The sequence below is a fragment of the Crinia signifera genome, chromosome 6, assembly GCF_055691185.1.
Source record: "Crinia signifera chromosome 6, ASM5569118v1, whole genome shotgun sequence".
In the NCBI taxonomy this organism is placed as follows: Eukaryota; Metazoa; Chordata; class Amphibia; order Anura; family Myobatrachidae; genus Crinia; species Crinia signifera.
The window spans coordinates 229863079-229882706 of NC_139222.1; the positions used below are offsets into that span (position 1 = coordinate 229863079).

The 19628-nt window shown below is 44.5% G+C and overlaps 1 protein-coding gene and 1 long non-coding RNA gene across 3 annotated transcripts in view; one reads left to right on the plus strand and one right to left on the minus strand.

The window, feature by feature from the left end:
- Positions 1-19628, plus strand: part of PRKG1 (protein kinase cGMP-dependent 1) — a 983026-nt gene that overhangs the window by 11250 nt on the left and 952148 nt on the right. The gene's annotated exons all lie outside the window — the stretch shown is intronic.
- The window catches only part of LOC146009069 (uncharacterized), a 108287-nt gene continuing 101634 nt past the window's right edge, over positions 12976-19628 (minus strand). The window contains exon 3 of the long non-coding RNA XR_014444609.1: positions 12976-13398. This is a non-coding gene — a long non-coding RNA (uncharacterized LOC146009069). The remainder of the gene's footprint in view (positions 13399-19628) is intronic.

The window sequence follows — 19628 nt, forward strand, 5'->3', positions numbered from 1 at the left end:
TGGCCCTGCTATGATGTTAAATGAAAGAAAAATTATACAAAAAACAGTAAAAACAAAAAATGTGTTTAGTTAATTTTTGACACATTCCCGAAAAGGTAGATTTTATGGTTTTGGAACTCTTTCTGGGTTCTGGAAAATGCTAAATATCTTCAATTCTATAAATTTTAGCTAAGTAATGGTAATCAAAATTGAAGCCAGGAACATTGTCTAAGAAATAGGACCAAATCTATGTTCCTAGGACAAACGGTAGTGATTTTGGGCAGTATTCAATGTAAAATATCGCCGTGTGCAGCGAATCCTGTTTAGGATTCACTGCACACTCGCTGTGTTCCGGAGGGCTGGCTGCCACTCGCTCTCCCTGTATTCAATGTCGGATTTGGCGAGTTGCCCCTCGCGGTGAATCTTAACCCCTGCAGCAGACGCTCGTCCGCTGCAGGGAGCCGTGGGACGGTGGCAGGCAGGGAGATTAAAGTCTCCCTGCCTGCCCCAGAACGTATGTGGGGGGGAGGTGGGCTCCCCGGGACCCAGGCAGCACAAGCTGCTCCCCCCCCCCAGAGCCAGCAGGGGACCGGGTATATTTACTGCTCCCGAACATGCATATGTAATGATCGGGTGCAGTGAATATATGAATATCTAATGAGCGGCTCGGCTCCCGACCCCCTGCTGGCTGCTCTGTGTAAAAAAAAAATATATATATATATATATATATTTTTTTTTTATTAAAATATATATTCATGTGCAATAAGCACATGAAGAAAAATAGCATGCCCCTTCTCAGAATAAAGATCCTGATTTTTTGACACCAAAATTAAAACAAAAAAACTTTTATTTTAATAGTTCACATTCCACTTCTCCATGAAAAGATGGACAATTGCTACACGGAGAGACACGTCGAAAATCACTCAGAAAGACGGCGAGAAGTGCACGTTGAATAGGGTTGCTTGCCTTTTGAGAGCAAAAGTCTCCGTCCAACGCGAGAAAAGCACAAACTCGCCATAAAACACGGCAAATTTTTCTCATTGAATACTGGCCTCTATGGCAAAAAAACCTGCAATTTTTAAGAATTTTTTCTTAAATTTAGGACTGATCATGCAGGACTTAACGTTATGCGATCAAGTTGAAACTTTGTCAATCTTATTTTTATACCAATTGGCAACTTATTAGGGGGTCCCCCAAAAGAAATTTAAACATTAATTTCTTGTGACCACCCTAATATGCACACAGATGTGAACTGAAAGTGCAAGCGATTTATCCTGTTTTGGTATGTATCTGTATATAGAAAGTATCCATTCATTTATAACGACTTTGTGCGTTAGTTGATACTGTCGTACAGTTGACTGTTTCATCAGGCCTTTTGATCTTGCAATTTTTTTTTTAATGTGGTTTCACATATGCTTATAGAATTAATTGTTATTATTGTTTGCTCTGGCTATATAAGGCAACTGGCACCAATGAGAGACCAGCTCTCGGACGGCATAAATAGCATGCAACCATAATGCAGCTTTCAGTATCCAGCAACAAAGATGCCAGCAAAACAGGGCCGCAATTACCCCGCATAAAATATGCTTTCATGTCATGTAACTTTCCGTTTGACAGTGGAAACAAATAAAGGCCCTAATAAAATCAAGTGATCGCGTTCCCATTTTAATGTGTGACATACATGTAAATAAAATGCTTTCAGCGGCCGCTCCTTTAACTGAAAGTGAGCTCGCACTGGTACTTTTTATACACATGGCGGATTAACATGGTCAGGGAATAACTGTACATATAAAGATATGTTTTGTATCACAATACATTGTGGCACAGCTTAGAATACTACTTGTAATGTCAGGCATTTGGAGTGGGGCATGTCATGCCTGTGGCATCTGCCTTGGCACATAGCGCAGCTTCTAATGAAAGTTACATCTCTGGGGATAGTGGATGTAAAGTGCATCTCTAAAGCTGGAAATAGAGGATATTATCTAATTGCTGAGATTGGTTGGTTCATGAATCTGTCAGAACAGGGATCTGCATTACAGGATCGCTCTCAGACTCATCTGCACTTTCCCTGTCACAGTCTCCTTCCACGGTGTACATAGGGTAAACTTTCATTTTTCCACTAAGTGTTTGGAATTGTTCTTTAGAATGGAAGCCATAAAGTTTATTTTTGGCAGGCTGACTCATTACACTTTTAAACAATTTTGACAGGTCGAATATATGGACATTGTGATGGTTTGTGGGGGAGGGGCAGTGTCAGATGCAAGGAAAAGTAACCCTTATGTCACTGAGAAATACAGTATGTACTGTAACAAGAAATAGTCCTTGGCACATCCATGATTTATATTTTTTATGTGTATAATACCTGTATGTCTTCCTCTACAAATTTGCTGCAGCATATTTTTCATACAATTGGGAATTATTGGGGATTATTTATGTTGTTATACCATACCCTCCAAGTGTAACTTTTTGTCAGGTACAGTACCGTTGATGGTCTGTACCTTTTTTTGAGTCTCCAACTGCCCATTGTAAGTATAGGAATGGGGCGTGACCACTCCCCCTTTACCAGTGGCCACACTCCTTTCTGAATTTGTACCTGTTTTTGCTCTTCAGATGTTGGAGGGTATGTTATACTGTGCTCTTAGATCTTCCTTTACTTAATTAATGGATTATTACTCTGAAAAGTCCCAACTTCACCATAAAACATTTGTCTTCATTGGAATTAGGACTGTTATTTATTACGGTTATACCCCTTTCACACCGCACTTGTTAAACGGTATATTGCCGTTTTTTTCACATTTCAAAACGTTTAAGGCTGCAGTGGGAAAGCGCCAGAGTTGATTTACCGGTTAAAGATATTTTAAAACGTTTAAAAAACAGAGTCCTACACGTTTCAGAGCTGTTTTTTTATGCAGTGAGAATGGCTCTGAAACGGTATTTAGTAAAAACAACAGATTACAGACCTGTGATAGGCTGTCCCCTGCATTCTGCCTTGAAACGTGTTCATGGGATTAAACGGGTTGGCTGATGTGAATGGTACTTAAACGGTATTTAAAACGGTAATCTACTGCAATGTGAAGGCTCAGACCCGTTTTAAATACCGTTTAAAAATACCGGTTTTTGAAACATTTTGCCAGTGTGAAAGCGGTATTACTTATTGCTGATAATGACAATTACCACCCCCGATAGTTTATACCCTGCAATTGCATCCTGTGTGTATCAAAGGGCCTGTTTCAGATTTGTTTTCTGATGTGTGAATTTGCAATGCATTGATTATCGAATGACTTTAAATGCATATGGATCATAGCGCACTTGCGTGAGCCAAAATAGCAAAAGGATCTAATCACGATCCCCTCACCATTCAACTGACAGGAAGTTGACATTCTGGGGTGGTAATCTGCCATTTTTTAAGAGTGTCCCAAAAAAATGCAGGTGTGCCCAGGCAGTTTAACCTTTTGAGTTTGATGTGAATTAGTGAAAATAAGTGTGAAAATTGGCAAGCGAACATTTTTATTCATCATAATGAGCTGTAATGTTTACCTCATACAGGAAATATAATCTTTTTTTACACATAATTTTTATTTGAATTTTTATAATAAATGTGAACGATGCTGGCAATTTTTTAGCAGATATTTTGAACATCTCTCATAGAGATTTCTGGCACTCATAGGGTTAAGGGACATCAGCCCGAACAACGGATAGCGATATTTTCGCAATTAACTTGCAGATTTGGGTTTTCTTTCTGTCTGGGTGGTGGCTAACTGCTCGCAGTCATCTGCAACTTGGCAGATGTGCGATCAGGTCTGAATCAGGCCGAAAATGCTATAGCAGTACACTGTCTTTCACTCATTGGGTGTGATTGATATTTGTATGCAATGGCCAATTATCTCACAATGGAGCAATTACCAGGACACTGCACATGTGTTACGATCATAATTCACATGCGAGAAGGAAAAGGGATTGACAGGAAATGACTTTTGGAGGTGTTAATGGGGAGTTTATGGCACACTTGCCTGCCCTCCTGAATCGGCCAGGAGTCTCCCGAAAATTGTGCCCCCCTCCTAGCCCCCCGTGAAGGTGGGCAAGTCTCCTGCATGCCCGTCAAAGCCCACCACCATCTCAGAGAAATAAGTGGGCTCGTGGGTGGGGATACGGTCATATTGTCTACAGCATTAGGTCTACACCACTAGGTCGACCTGCATTTAGGTCGACATGCATTTAGGTCGACATGACTGAAGGCCGACATGATTTAGGTCGACAGGGTCATTAGGTCGACAGGGTCATTAGGTCGACTTTTATCAGGTCGACAGGGCCATTAGGTCGACATGGGGAAGGTCTACAGGCAAAAGGTCGACATGGGGTCATTTGACTGTTTTATGAGTCGACATGTGCCGACAGCCGGTATTTCATGCCCTTCCATCCACTAGGGTGTGGCGGGAGAAAAAAATAGTGTGCCGAGCGCAGCGAGCCATGCAAGGGGACGCGGTGCTATGTTGACTCTGTCGACGCTTGAAAAAAAAAAATTTGACTTTTTCACTGTCGACCTAATGACCCTGTCGACCTTATACCTGTCGACCTAATGACCCTGTCGACCTAACACCTGTTGACCTAACACATGTCAACCTAATGACCCTGTCGACCTTATGACCCTGTCGACCTAACCCATGTCGATCTTCAGCCAGTTCGACCTAAATGCAAGTCGACCTAATGGTGTAGACCTAATGCTTGTAGACCTAAATGCAGTCTGACGAATGATCCAAAGTATGGTTTACAGGCGAGTGGTTGGAAAAACACAGGGGTATCATGAGTGTTTCTGGGGCATGTATCTGCTGAAGACTGTGAGCTTGTACGTGCAAAAACATGGCATCTGTGCTGATACTACTGTGTCCAGTCTCAATAGCCATCGACCAACCCTTAGACCTGATGTACCTAATTTTCTGAGTATAAGATGCAAATGTGTACGCATATGCAAATGAGCTTGACTCCAGTGGGCGTTTCTTTTCATTTCTAGGCGGACGCTGCACTTGCTAACATTAGCAGCTCCATAGCCTAAATAATTGGACTTGTGGTTGCATTTATGTACAAACATGAATAATACCAGAGGGGGAGATTCTCTAAGGTAAAAATGCGGTAAAAACCCTGTTATCGGGGTTTGTACCGCATTTCGGGATGCTCTAAGCAAAAAATCTGGCGATGTCCCATAGAAGCCAATGGGCTTCTAATGCGAACCCACCTCCGCCCCGCACGGACCCCCGCCACCCCGCACGGACCCCCACCGCCCCACATCGCCCCCTCCCCCCTCACCTGTGTCAGAGCTGTGCTGCCCGGACCTGTGACCTCCTCCCTGCACTGATCCTCTTCCGGGTGCAGGGAGGAGGAGAGCCCGGCGCAGCAGCAGCAGCGCCGGGTGTGGGAGGGAGAGGGGAGCCGCCGGGACCTACTGGGACCCGGCGACTCTGACCGCAAAGGACAGCTCTTAACGCAAGAGCTGTCCTTTGCTATAATTAACGCATATGTTAGAACATATGCGATAATTATGATTGCGATGGGCGGCGAAGGGGGGCGGTGCTGGGCGGCGAGTTTTAGAGAATCTCCCCATCTAACTGCCATCACTGTAATTGTATTTTTTTGTTACAATTATATATCAATTAATTATTTGCATTATTCATTGCGCTTCATGCAGGCACAGAAGGCCCCCAACTGACAGTATCTAATTTCTGCTACCGGCAAATATCAACTAACAACTTTTTATCAATAAATCAACCCTGAATATATTTTCATGAGGAAACAGAATACATGTTTTTGCAGGTCTGTTTCATAAATAAGCCCTTTGATGTGTCATACATCTGCCAGATAATACAACTGAAACAATGTCTTTGGTGCTGGAACACTGTTCATGTTTTGTATCATGCACAGTGGTCTGTAGACTGACCTGATACTTTGGGAAACAGTTTGTTCTCCACGTTGTAAGTGCCTGGTGCACAGCAGACGGGAATGGATGCAGGGAGGTTACAGGGAGGCAGTCAGGCAGAGCAGTGCTGGGGCACACATTCTTGACTCACCACGTTATGGGACACATTCATGCTGTAGATTATGTCTGTGACAATTAGGCATTAAAATAGTCAATTTGGAACTTATTTTTAGTCATGGTATTTGAAATATTTTTACTGTGCACTGTACTAATGAAATTCTTTCAGTAAATATTAACTTAGTCACTGCTGACCACTGCGGTCCACAAGACATTCTGCATTCCACCTCTTTATTAGTGTCATTATTTCTGAAATAAGATCCATACCTCCCAACATTGGACTTTTTGCACACCGCTTTTAAGGGCGTAACCTAGTGGAAAGGGGCATGGCCTATACTCGAGCCACTCCCACCCGCACGGCCACGCTCCCGATTTCACTGCTGTGGGGACATGCGCAGTGGCACTGTGAGCTGCTGGACATGCCCACAGCCCCTCTGGCTGCATACGCACAATGTCTCTTCACGGGTGGCAGGGGGAACTACCCCCCTCCCCCCGCCATGGGACACTGCCGGCCCCTGGCGGGACACGGGAACATCCCAAAAAAACTGGACGTTCCTGCGAAAATCAGGACAGTTGGGAGGTATGAGGATTTGCCATTACATTATATGTAGGACAGATATTTGCTCAAAACTGCATCTGTAACTAAGGTTTGTACTTAGGCAAAGTCAGTAAACACCCTGTTGTGCTTGTCCGATCCATCTACGTTCAAAAACACACCCCATCACTAGAGATAGGTACACACCTGTACAATTATCATGCCAATCGCCCAATATCAGCTGATTGGACCCATAGTGCTGGGAAATGTAATACAGTCCGAGGTTACTTGATGTGCACGATGCCGGAAAGTCTCAGATGGTTTTACCTGGCAAATGATTTCAACTTTCAAAAAATTTCCAAGATTGGCTGGTATCTCGCACCTCCAGCAATCTCACAGGTGGCCTCCATTGAAGAATGTGACAGGGCCTGATTCAGACCTGTAATATATGCAGATGGACAAAACCATGTGCACTGCAGGTGGGGCAGATGTAACATGTGCAGAGAGAGAGAGTTACATTTGGGTGAGTTATTTTGTTTCTGTGCAGGGTGAATACTGTCTGCTCTATTTTAACACTGCAATTTAGATTTCAGTTTCAACACATTCCACCCAAATCTAACTCTCTCTGCACACATTTTACATCTGCCCCACCTGCAGTGCACATGGTTTTGTCCATGTTTAAAAATTGCAGCCTTGCTTACAGGTCTGAATGAGGTCCATAATCCAATGGTCAGCTTGGCTGATCAGGCCAGATAATTAGATAGTTTGCATGCAGCAGCGTTAGAGCACTTGAAGGCAATAAATGGCGTAAAACATTCCTACAGCGCTCATGTCTGGAGGACAATATCGCATTCCTGGCCTCCTGATACCGTTGTAGAGAGCAGAAGGAAGCATCCACTGAGAAACACATTGCTTAGTATGCATAGGTGTGCACCAATCCCATAAGTGCTCTGTCGGGTGAGAGTGTTATCGAATTGGCGCACACTATTGCTTGATGTGTACCACGCTTTGCACACTGCTACCCCAGTGTTTATAGTGGCATATAATAATAGGGGAACTCACAGGGCTGGCTGTACCATTAGGTGCATATGGTTGCCTAGGGCGCTGGGATCTGGCTGGGGAACCACCGAGTCTGTCTATCACAAAATTAAGGATCCCTATGTGGAAGACATCCTTGTTGTACTTAATGCAGCTGTAAGCTGATGTCACCTTCACACTCTCAGAAGAGGAGCTGGAAAGTGGGTATTGGTGGCAGTGTAGGGTGGGGGTGTTTCAGTGGGTTTATGTTTTGTGAAGGGCGCCAAGAAGCACCTCACACCAGCCCTGGGAACCCAAGGTACAGTATAGAACAATTTACTACACTAGTTCAGATCATCAGTTTTACAAATTGTTTCCAGTCTAGGCCATAAAAGTAACAATCGTCTTAATTACAGTCAAAACTATTTTACCAATCCGTTATTTCTATTACAATACTGTTCTCCTATAAACATCTCCATTATAGCTATCACTTCTGAGGAAACCCTGTACATAGCAATTCCTTTTATCTATATACTGTACTTCTACCCTTTCCTAGGGAAGTTAATTGGACCACCAATAAAGTTATAGGTACATTCTTCTTTGAAGAATAACAAAGTGCACATTATGTACAGGCCTGGTACATGTTAACCCATGGTACTGTATACTTAGGTGATATCTGGCAAGTTTACCGCAGACAGCTGCAACACCTACTGTATGCTACTGCCATCTCAGGATGTCCCGAATGTGGTGTTTATCTTGATATCATCCTGATATGTTTTAATTCTGAAATAACATTATATATATATCTATATATATAGATATATATAAAATAAATTTTAAGAATATGGCTAATACCTACTTTGTGGTGTTTTCAATGCCACTTAGGTGAGCTATGACGGCGAGCAGTACCAATTGCTCGCCATCATAGCCTAACCTTAGTATTCAACTGGCACCGTTTCCACCTCACTATTTCTAAAAAGGCTAGTGCGGCTGTCAAAACGGCAAGATCCGCCGCTATATGAAGTGGGCTCGCTTCACTTGCGGCGAACCTCACCGTTCCGGGGAATCCTCACTGTCCTCTGACAGCGGTGATTTCCCTGGAACATTGAATACAGCAAGCCATCCTCATTGTCCAAACCTCCCTTGCTGCTGCTCGCTGAGTGACATTTAATACACCCCTCTGTAAGAAGCCCAGAGAGGAGACACTGAAGGGCACTTCAGGAGGAGGGACCAAATTGTCTCATCATTAGACCCTGCCTCCAACCTAGGGTAACACTTGTAATTTGTGGGTATAGGGAATGGAGCTTAATGATGCAATCCAGCCATTTACCCTCCCCCTTCCCAGGGCTCCCACTAATGACTAATACTTGCCTACCCTCCCAGAATGTCCGGGAGGCTCTCAAAAATCATGTCCCCTCCAAAAACGTTGGCAAGCACCCCACCTTTTCCTCTGACCCCCAGACTTCCCACCCACCACCTTGCATTGCCCTTGACCAGATTAATTCAGATTGGTGGTGGTGGTGCTAAAATGATGCAAATTGCTCCATTACGCACCCACCCATCCCCATTAAGCTGTGAGTTACAGCATTTCGATGAAATGTGGGAAGGCTTATTGATGTCAGCATCTGTCCCGCCCCCCCGAACTGTAGATTAGTGTCTCCTCTTTGGGCTTCTCCAGGAGAGGAGCATGCAAAAGTAGGAAAGAAGTATTGGCGGAGAGTAGCATGAAGGAGTGCTGCCTACTCTTAAGGGTCTGTGGGGTACTATTTCTAAAATCAGGAGCTTCCTGCAGCTTCAAGCAGGTTAGGCAAATATGATACAGACAGACAGACAGACAGACAGAGAGACAGACAGACAGACAGACAGACAGATAGATAGATAGATAGATAGATAGATAAAAGGGATTTTGTTTAAATGTTTTAATTGTTTTGAACATTAATTGATGTACAATAAAAGTATCAATGTTACCATGCACAGTATAGTTCAAAATTAATGAAAACATAAATAACGTAGATATTGTTACATCAGTTATCGACCACTAACATTTTTGTCATACCTATAACCCTTAAATAAACTCCTAGCCTCTTGCCTAGCACTCATTATGTAAATGTACTGGGAGTTTGGGTATTGGAAATTCTGTGCTGTGCAGGAAACAGGTGGTTGCATGCAGTCTTTTCATGGTCATTTCTGACATACCACAATAAACATTTACTGTTTTCTGATGACCTGCTTTGGTTTCCCATGCACACAGTGAAATATCTATGATGGGTTTATTGAAGCTGATAGAGACAGTTTTATTGAGCAACAGAGGCTGCAACAACATTGCCCGAAGCTTGGCTCTAACGACAGCTGCTGAAGTCACAGCATTCTCCTTTGTGGTCTCCGCTCTGACACTCTACCACCTGTAATGGTCACATTAGGAAATAGCAGACATATTTGTCATGAAAAGGCTTGTCCTCAATGTTTAGGGTAACCAAATGTTTTTTTTTCCCCCGTTAGGGTCTAGTCAGAAAATAATAATATTGAACAGCCTGGATAATAAAGCCAGTGTTTATTTTTGGAGGGCTGAACATTAGATCATTGCTGTTATACTGCTCTGTGTACATAAATTATCAGTGAGAAGTAGATAATCGTATAGAGACTAAACAGCTTGTCATAAAATATTGCACACATTAATCACATGTGAGATTATCACATAGAATGAAAGGGCTGCGACCCCAGAGGTTTCTTCTAGATCCAGTTTCTTAACAGGGTGACTTCCGCATGTTTGAAGTTTTCTGTTCCAGCCAGCAGTGTAAATAAGTGCTGGAGGAATGTATGTAACTGGCCTCACTGCCTAATAGGTATGCAATAGGACTTCGCACAGTGGCGTAGCTACGTTTTGGGCGCCGCCCCGCCGAGCACCCCTACCCCGCCGAGCACCCCTACCCCGCCGCCCATGCAAACCCCCCCTCAATCCCCCACAGCCTTACCTATCGCGCTGGTCCCGGCGGCTCCGTTCTTCTGCTGAGGACCACCAGAAAATGGCCGCCCCCATACAGCAGACAGCTTCAGAAAACTGTGTGCTATATGGGGGCGGCCATTTTCTGGTGGTCCTCAGCAGAAGAACGGAGCCGCCGGGACCAGCGCGATAGGTAAGTCTGCGGGGGATTGAGGGGGGGTTTAACTATAGCACCGCAGCCCCCGGTGCCCCCACATGCACAGCACCCCCCTGCGGTGGCGGGGGCTGCGGTGCTATAGTTACGCCCCTGACTTTGCAGAGTTACCTACCCTTCCGTATTGTCCGGGACGCTCCCGAAAATCAGGTCCCCCTCCCGGATACGCCCCACCCCCTGCACCGCCCCTGTGGCATCCTTAATTTCCCACGATTTGCGGCTTTTATGAGGGGCGGGGCTAAATATGCAAATTGAGGCTTGATGACATCTACATCAGGCCCCGCCACCCAAAGTGGGCTGTCAGTCTCATCTCCTGGCTTCTCCCGGAGAGGAGACTTCAAAAGTAGGCAACCCTGAATAGGGATATGGCTGCTATGTCGACACTATGAAGGTTGACATACATTAGGTCGACCACTAAAGGTCAACACATGAAGTAGGTCAACAGGGTGGGAAGGTCGACAAAATCATTAGGTTGAAAATGGGAAGACTGAGAGTCAAAAAGTCGACATGAGTTTTTCATGTTTTTTTGTGCCAACAAGTCATATAGGGTATGGGTCATAGGGTCGACTGATGGGTCATAGGGTAGACACTATAAAGGTGGACATACATTAGGTCGACAATGCTTAGGTGGACACATGAAATACAGTAGGTTGACATGGCTAAGGTCGACAGGGTCATAAGGTTGACACAAGCATTAGTTTGACAATGGGAAGGCCAACAGTCAAAAGGTCGACATGAGGTTTTCACAATTTTTTACCTCCAATTTTGACATAAGTCGACATGGACATGGTACAGCCCCGCGGATTACTTTACATGTATTCTGCGGTGGCTCGCTGAGCTCGCCACACTATATAACATCATCTCCACGCCGACGTGGATAGTGGGGTAATGAAAAAGTCGGAGGACGTGTCTGCCGCCGCTCGCCATGCTTCAGGGTGACGTGGATAGTGTGGGGGGGGGGGGGTTGCGTTAAACCTATTTTTGGGACATACAATCATATTATTGTATACCTAATGTCATGGCATTGCACACTCTATAAAATCACATGCGATCGCATGCGATTTTGCGGCAGATGCGATGCGATGGTCCGGGGCTGAGAGAGCAGTGAATAAATTACATAGGAAAATCGCATTGCACATCGCATGGCCTAAAATGGCCCTAAAATGGCCCATGCGTTGCGATGCGATTTCACTATGCAGAATGGCCCACTAAGCAAATAGCTTATAGTGGGTACCGTGCTAGGAAACAAGTACCTTTTCCTCCATTATAAGCAATGTTAGTATACAGTACAAACACCATGGCAGTCATTTGGATTTGGGGACATGCTTTGCCCATAGCACTGTTCCAACTGTGTAGGTCAGCGAAAATACGTGATCACAGATGTACGAACATGCTTGTTTGTTTACTGTGTTTCTCTTGAAAATGATGTTTACATCATGGGAGTTTCTGTAATGAGTACACACACACACACACACGCACAAACACTATATTAAGTGGAAAGTCCAGGTAGAGGGCATTTTGTCCCTCCTGGAATGGGTCATGTGAGAAGGTATGCACAATTTTATGAACCACCCCCTTCATAAGGGTCCCTTTGCATGAAGTGCCGCGGCCCCCCCAAGCCTTAATCCAGCACTGAATCTAGCCAGCTGTGCAGGCGCAATGTAAGGTACTTGTGCACTAGCACGGCGCCCACAATAATTAGTCGCCCGATTTTTTAACGCATCGCATACCATACACCCGATGGCATTTTGACCCATATATGATATTAAATTGTATAAGTACCCTAATGGGTGCTTACAATGCTTAAATGCACCCCCACGCCACCCCCCAAGTATAAACGTGAACCCTGAAGCGTGGCGAGCGCAGCGAGCCCGCGAGGGGCGGCAGTACGCGTCCTACGACCTTTTCATACCCCCACTATCCACGTCGGCGTGGAGTTGATTTTATAAAGTGTGGCGAGCCCGAAGCATGGCGAGGGGACGCGTATACCTGTGAAGCCCGCGAGGGGACGCGTATACCTGTGAAGGTATCCGCGTGTGCTCGACACGCTTCGGGCTCGCCACACTTTATAAAATCAAGTCCACGCCGACGTGGATAGTGGGAGTATGAAAAGGTCATAGGACGTGTACCGACGCCCCTCGCCGGCTCGCTGCGCTCGCCACGCTTCGGGTTCACGTATATACTTGGGGGGTGGCGTGGGGGTGCATTTAAGCATTGTAAGCACCCATTAGGGTGCTTATACAATTTATAATCGCATCCCATCGCATTGTATGGCATTGTATGCCATATACAATGCCATACAATTTAAAAAATTTATGACATTGTAGAACATCGGCCGATATCACATCGCATCGCATGCGATATGGTCTGCGATGCGATGGGCGCTGTGCTGGTACACAAGTACCCAATGTAAACATGGCATAATGCAGAATGGAATCACCAGCAGCTCATCAGAGTCGGAGGTTCCACATCATTTAAGGGTAACATTGATCAATGAATGTGCCCATGAACCAACAAGGAACAGCAGATTATATCCATAGCAGTCTAGTTATGTTGACTAATGGACATTGACGGGTTAGATTGTTACAATGCACTGTACAGGTGATATGTATATTTCACAACATGTGCTTGATGCTAAAGCACCCATGGCTGCAAGTTAGACCCAGAGGGAAGATCGCTGCCCAGTCCTGCAATGAGAATAAACAGTACATGTAAATACAATGTTGCAGATTTATTTCACTGACATCATTTGGCTGAGGCCACAGCAGTCAGAAAACAATTATTCAATAAAGGCAATAGGTGATTTCAAGGAAAGTATATAATTCCAAACAACAGAGAACACAGAGGATAAATATAGAATTATGAGTCAGATCAATTAAAAAATGTATCAAGAGCAAAATATTAAACAGAACCTGTCACGCACACACAGACACACACACACACACACACACACACACATATATTCTCTGAAGCACTGCAGAATATGTGTACGCTATAGAAATAACTGGTAATAATAATTGTACAGTAATATTCCCCACTTGGGCCCTTATTCTGGTCCGTTCGCACAGACCAGAATCTTCGCAAAGGCATCGATGGTTGTATATGCGCATGCGCAAGGTCATTTCTGCGCATGTGCATACGGCAGGTGCATGCGGCCACGAACGGGGGGAGCATAGGGGGGCGTGGGGCGGTGTGCTAGCCTGTTTGCATATGGGAACATCCAACATTTCATGGGCGTTCCCATGAGAATGCTGGGTGTTCATATACTAATGGACTGATGACGCGGTGCAGGGGGCGGGCAGATGACATCACTGGATGATGACATCACCAGATGCCCCCCCACTTCCTCCTGAGTGTCCGCGCATATATAAGTGCACTCACATTCTTTCAGAATCAAATAGCTTTGAAATCCTATATAGGACCAGTTGGGGTGGTTGAGTTCTTCCCTCGTATTAATTAATTGTACTCAAGGGAAACTTAAAGCATATGTACATAGTGCAACTCTATTTCAATAAAATATGCATTTTTTGATGTTGCATCGAATTCGATCGCACATATGTATGGGCAGCATTAATGGAAGCTTGTATTGTGGAAATCTCTATATATTATTTTTAGGATTCTCCCAATTTATCAGTTCCCACAGGATGCACCAGGTACTGCACTCACAGCCGGCTGCTCTCCTACACTATTATAATCTCATGATAATTCCCTTAGCTCAGCTCTTTATGCATCTGGAAAATAGAGTAGGAACATTGTTAGACGTAGGTAAGCTGCAGCAACTACTGTATTTTATTGCTGGGGCTAATAAATGTCCTGTCTACTGTGACTGTCTTTGCAGCTGTTTAACAGGCTAATCATTCAGAAGTTGCTCACTACACAGGGCCATATTCTGTGATAGTATGTTGCTTAAGGCCCCCATACACTAGGGTGACTTATCTGCTCTGAGCCCCCCTTAAGCCGCCCCAGGAGGTGGATTTCATGTGATATATCGTACACGTACCTTCCACGCATGATAAATCGATCCCAGCCAAGCCTGCCTGGCTCAAATGCAATCCAGCAGATCACTTCTGCAGCCAGTGCGACTCGCAGGCTCAGGTGCGATGCGCATGGCACCGCGCAATGCATCGGACCTGCTGTCAGTTGCATACAATTTTGACATTTTTATGGGATTGATCGCCGCAATCCCATAAAAAGTGTCCTAATTGCATTCATATTGCCGAGTGTACGGCCAAATTAAGAATGGTTAAACAGGGATTGAGTTTATAATTCTGTAATACGTACAATTTAAAGCTAGGAGATGAACACAAACAATTTATAACAGCGCAGTCATTTCTGGCAATTTATAAGCCACACGTGTAATGTTCCATTAGCAGCCTTGTCATTTGTACTCTGAATGGTGTAAATTGGAAATCTCAGTTAAGTCAGCAGCTTTCATATGATCCTGATATGGAGATATCTAGGCGGCTCCGCGATGAGATGGGCCCTCAAGCAACTGTTACTGCTGTGACAAGCGGATGTCACTCCCCAAAAGTTGATAAAGAAAAACAAAGGAAGTAACTGCGCTAATAACCAGGTGTAGATAAGTAAAACATTTATAAATTTAATAGCACATTAAAAATCACAAATAAAAAGAAAACCGCATGAATTGGAAGTGTAAATAAACACCTATGTTGAACAAGGCCCAGCTGAAGATATAGCATATGTCCGTTCCTATAGTACCCTGGTGGGGAATTCCCACATTTGTAATCCCAAGCCGTGTGTGGTCCCAGATTTTCCTCTGGAGGCGTGCAGTGGTTGATGGGGTGGCGTTCCCATCTCCTGATAGAACTACAGTCGCATTGTGGAGGTAGATGCTGAATCAGCTCTCGTGCAGCAATAGCAAGGCTATCTTAATTAGGGTGTCCACAGGCCAATACATCGGGTCCAGGGCTGGTTCAGACTTGCCATGCTGGAGCTTGGGGTATAGTCCAGGGTGGGGTGAAGGCACTGACGCGTTGAGTGCAGGTCTTTGAAAAGGCTGCACTCGCTTTTATATAACTCAAAATCCCGTTAGCCCTGCAACCCCTGGGAGACGTACCACCGCTGAACTTCAGGGGGCGCTGCTCTTACAGGGACTGGAAGGGAGGATTTTATTTATTATTATTTATTGCCAGTTATTTATAAAGCATGCACATATTTTATTATAAAGATTCATCCAATGCAAAAGGAGAATGTACAAACTACAAAGATAGGGCAATGCTGGGAATATAACTCATGACCTCAGTGCTGTGAGACAGTAATGCTGACCATTACCCCATCCGTACTGCCCATCCATATTGTACTTACTGTAGCTCCAAATTTAGGTTGGTTTGATACAAGATTATCGTATATGTGACAGTGATTAAGGGCCAGATGTACTAAACTTGAAAAGTTATAAAATGGAGAGTGATAAACAGCCAGCCAATCAGCTCCTACCTGCGATCTCACAGGCTGTGTTTGAAAAATGTCAGGTAGCGGCTGATTGGTTGGTTGTTTATCACTCTCCATTTTATCACTTTTCAAGCTTAGTACATCTCGCCCTCTGTGTCTTCCAGGAAACTTTCCTATGGGGTTATTGGGAACCGTTTAACAAACCAAGCTGGGGTATGGTGCCTAGGATGCACCATTTGTAATATTTGCTTACAGCATGTTGTTGCCTATTACCTTTGTGGATTTTGGTTCTATGCATTACTGGGAAAGAATCTTGGACTTTTTACACAACTTTGGAAGAACACAGCCAACATACAGTAACAAAAGTATATGTCATATGGTCATCACATCACCATTCTGCCTCCACAGCAGGACTCTAACCTCTGACCTCTGCTTCCTTATGTCTGATGTATTTTGCAAACACTCCTACTGTGCAAGATTTTCTAACATGCCCACTACATCCTATGTACTGTGCCCAGTATGGTTAGTTCACCTGATACTCTTGTGGGTACAGTGGCAGAACATGTGAGTGGTTGGCCCAGGTGGAAAAATATAATTTGGGCACCCCTCCTCCTATCCAACCCTATTTCACAATATGCAACATGGCAGTGGGTGACAGGGAGAGGCAGAGGTTGAAAGGGAGAGGCCTGTCTGAATCTGGCTGAGTAGATGTCAGCACCCTCAGCAAACACTCCCATCTCCATTAGTCACATATACTCCATGGGCTTATCTATAATGTGTGCAAGGGTCCTGATTCAGCAAGGCTCGCTAAGCAGTGGTCGTTTCCTGCTTAGCGAGTCCCTAAATGCCATTTTTTAAATGGGCATATTGTATGTGGCTCTGTGCATGCACTATAGAGGTGTCCCTGGGAAAACCGAGCAAGCTCCATGTTCCTGGAGACCTGCGCATGCACAGTAGACTCTGTCATAAAGCCAGGGTCTACTTGCTGCCACAGAGAAGGGGGCCTGGATGGAGACTGCACTTGGGCTCTTAAAACGCCATTGATTCAGTAATTCACTTTTTTTTTATGACTTATAACCTAATCAGTGGCGTAACTATAAATTTTGCTCCCCCAAGCCAAAATAGTTTTGGGCGCCCCCCCCCCCCCCCATAATGCCCCTTACGCATTGAGCCACACACCGTAATGCCACTTACACTACAGTATATGCCACATGCTGTAATGCCACTTACACATTACACAATACACCACAATGCCCAGAACACATTATGCCAAACATCATAATGCTCCTCACACTGACCACGTCCGGCAGGAGCCGGAGTGTTTGAATGTGAAATAGCCCAAAGGGTGTCAGGGGAGGAAGAGCGTGACAGGTAGATGAAAAGAAAGTGTCAGTGAGAGGCAGATGGTAACGTTAGGTGAATAGGAAGAGGCAGTGGGTGTTTAATGTGTGTTCCCCCTCCACAGACAAGTCCCATACTGACCAATGTCTGTGGTCAGTGCTCCCCATACTGCTGCTCCTTCTCCAACTTTAAACACCCCACAGCATAGGTCCCACACAGCATGGCTAGCAGGTGAAAGGAGCACAGCCCCCCCCCCCCATCTGCATCATGTCCCCTCACCTGCAGCAATGGATCAGGGCTTAGCATCTGCAGCAGGACACTATCCGGCAGCCTGAGCTATAACAAGTTCAGTGTCACAGGGTGGCGCTACCCAGACACGAGATCCCCGAGCTCTTCCGGCTGCCAAGAATTAGGCAATCACTTGAGAACCGCTGCGGACTAGTCTAACTGCAGGCGGGAGGAAGCTGACACGGGCAGCGGGGAAGGCGCGCAGCTGCGCTATACGCTGAGCGTGCTGTCAGTCTGCCGATGGAGCGCACAGTCCAGGGGCTGCTGCCGGGGGCTGGCTGTTGCTAGGAGACGGATGCCGAGCACTCCGCTCCTAACACAGCGCACAGTACGGAGCGGTCCGGATGGCGTCGCGGGCCGCATCCCTGGTGCAGTGTGACAGACTCAGAGATGAATGTCTGTCACACTCACTCCGGCGCCCACGCAGCCCCCGCTCCCCCAAGCAGCAGCGGGGGCTGCCTTAGACTATCTACGCCACTGAACCTAATAACCATTATGAGAGCTATTAGGAATTCCATGTTACGTTACATAAAAAGGTGTAAAAAACATGCATCAGATTTGCTTTACCGTTACATAGAACTATAAAAATGATAATGATTTTTTTTTACAAACCATGAATACGCACAAAGTAGTAAGGTTTGTACACTAGATGCTTGTCCAAGCACGTAACTACCATAGGTACAATGGGTGCAGCTGCTATGGGGCCCAGAGCTGAAGGGGGCCCATCTTTTATAAGTTATATTTGCTACATACATGTATCGCCATTATTTGGTATATAGGGGCCCTTACAAACTTTTGCTATGGGGCCTATGAATATCTACTTACGCCCCCGTGGTTGTCCTTTTGTACTATATATTTTAACTGTTGGCATATATTTTTTTGCAAGTGACAATAATAAATTATAATAATACAAATCCTATTCAAGCAGATTCCTAGAAATCTGGGAACAGAAGTCGAAATCTATAATTGAAATTCCTCTGACCTAAACGTTTTGTGGCAGCTGGGTCTTTAAAACAACAAAAGAAAAAAAAAAACATCTCTATAGCCCTGAGAAAAGTGATCCATCTGAAAGTTCAGAGAAACGTACCCTTCCTCCGCACGGCTGTTCCTAAAACTGCTGATAAATTATTGATGTTCATTTGAAGTAAGTGCCTCATTTTCTCTGTAATCTGGAGACAACTCAGACAATGAAAATCAACCGGATGAGCATCATCCATAACAGGAATTTTCAGTTGTCTTCTTAAATAGCCCTTGCATGTTTTCTATAATGGCATGATAAATAGTGCGCCGTGTGTACCACATGTATCACACGTCCAAATACGTGCTCCTAATAACATGTGCACAATTAAAATTAATTTGTTCCACAACCTCAAAGTATTATGATGGTAAAAACTCCATCTGATGGCTTGCTTGTTGGAGAGCTAGCTGAGAATTACATTGTGCCTTGCATTTGAAATCTACTTGGCAAGATTGTAAAGTTGATGTTATAAATTTGTTTTGTTTCTTTTCATGCCTAATTAAACAAGGAGGTCAGTGTTTTAAAGAGACCAGTGTCATTTAAACATAATAACGATAAAGCTAAATTAAATAACGTTGGAGTCGGGTAAATCTTGGCTGATGTTTTCTTTTTATTACATGAATACTAATGATTTCATGCACTGAATGGATTGAAGTATTTACCTTTGGCTTGTATATATAGGTAGTAATTATCTTTCCTTTGATATTTTTATGTTGAGTGGTATGTAAAACATGTAGCTTTTATGACAGATGCCTCAGATTGTAATCATGACTTCTTTTATATGTATGATGCTACATCGAAGAGAAAACCTTACTCTTTAAATATCATTGTATATAGGGATTGATAAAATGTTCTCACAAA